At 35.0% G+C, this 1583-nt stretch overlaps 1 pseudogene; it reads right to left on the reverse strand.

The window, feature by feature from the left end:
• Window positions 1-628: 628 nt before the first annotated feature.
• Window positions 629-1323, reverse strand: LOC144366273 (transmembrane protein 126A pseudogene; annotated as a pseudogene).
• Window positions 1324-1583: the final 260 nt, after the last annotated feature.

The following is a 1583-nucleotide window of genomic DNA, read 5'->3' on the forward strand; positions in this document are numbered from 1 at the left end:
AATTTTTTCCATTGTTTCTTTTGTTTCAATTTCATTATTTCAGCTCTAATTTTAATTATTTCTTGCCTTCCACTGCTTTTGCTGTTGGTTTGTTCTTCTTTTTCTAGGGCTTTGAGATGTAGTGCGAGGTCATTTATTTGTTGACTTTTCCTTCTTTTAAGAAATAAACTGATGCAATGAATTTTCCTCTTAGTACTGCTCTCATAGTGTCCCAGAGATTTCTATATTTTGTGCCTATGTTTTCATTTACCTCTAAGAATTTTGTAATATCCTCCTTGATATTTTCTGTAACCCATTATTCATTGAGTGGCATATTGTTTAATTTCCAGGTGATGGAGAAATTTTATTTTTTATTTTGTCATTGATTTCCAATTTCATTCCATTATGATCTGATAAAATGCATGGTAGTATCTCTACTTTTTTGTATTTGGTAAGAGTTGCTTTGTGGGAAACTATATGGTCTATTTTAGAGAAGGATCCATGTGCTGCTGAGAAGAAAGTGTATTCTCTTAATGCAGGTTGAAATATTTTATTATGTCAGTTAAGTCTAAGTTATTGATTGTATTATTGAGTTCTATAGATTCTTTTTTATCTATACAATTTTATTTTGTATACATATTTGCTCAAAATCAGTGAATTTCTAGCCCAGGTTCAGGTAACTGAAGGGCCTTTATAAGTACTTTATATTGTCTAGACACAAGGTATGCTGCAAACATAGTCTGAAGTAAAATGGGAAATAACATCTTTCTGAAGATAGGCTTAGAAATTTTAATCCAGTAAGTTAAGGTGTTTCCTTTCTCTGGTAGCAGAGCTGACTGATACCTGGCTGCTAAGCCACCATTTACAGGAATAGCCAAGAAAACAGGGTACAGACCTCCTAAAACTAATCCAACAAGTCCACCTGTTGTCACAGTACAGGTTTCACAATTCAAATCACCTGTACTCAAGGGTAAACTTAAAAAACCTTTGAAAGATGCTTTTGCTATCAAAAATGGGAGCACTGCCATTGGTAAGCCAGCAGCTATTCAGGCCCTTGTTATATGCAAGACACGCTGAAAAAGACTGTTTGCTATTAGGCCACAGAAAGTAGCATTAAGTCCAATATATTTGGATCCATGTTCAAATAGATTCCTTTCTGCTTCTGATACTAGTTCAATTTTTCTAGCTATGACATCAAAAATTGAGTTTTTCTTGATAGTATCATGTGGTTTATGGTTTTCCATCTTGACCCTGTTGCTCTCCTCCCAACAGGTGCCTTCCCAGTTCTTCTAACATGCCTGGGCTTAAGATACAACCTTTACTCTATTCCTCCAAGCACAGCCATCTTCAGCAGACACCTATAGTTTCTTTATTCAACTTTTGTTGGGAAGATCAATCCAGTAGTGAGAGAGGTGTGTTAAAGTCACCCAAGATTATTGTGTTGTGGTCAATTTGACTCTTGAACTTGAGAAGAGTTTGTTTGATGTACATAGCTGCAACATTGTTTGGGGCATATATATTTAGGATTGTTATGTCTTGTTGGTGTACATACATGAGCAGTATGTAATGTGCATCTTTATCACTTTTGATTAACCTTGGCTTGA

This window comes from Ictidomys tridecemlineatus, chromosome 1, assembly GCF_052094955.1.
Source record: "Ictidomys tridecemlineatus isolate mIctTri1 chromosome 1, mIctTri1.hap1, whole genome shotgun sequence".
Taxonomy (NCBI): Eukaryota; Metazoa; Chordata; class Mammalia; order Rodentia; family Sciuridae; genus Ictidomys; species Ictidomys tridecemlineatus.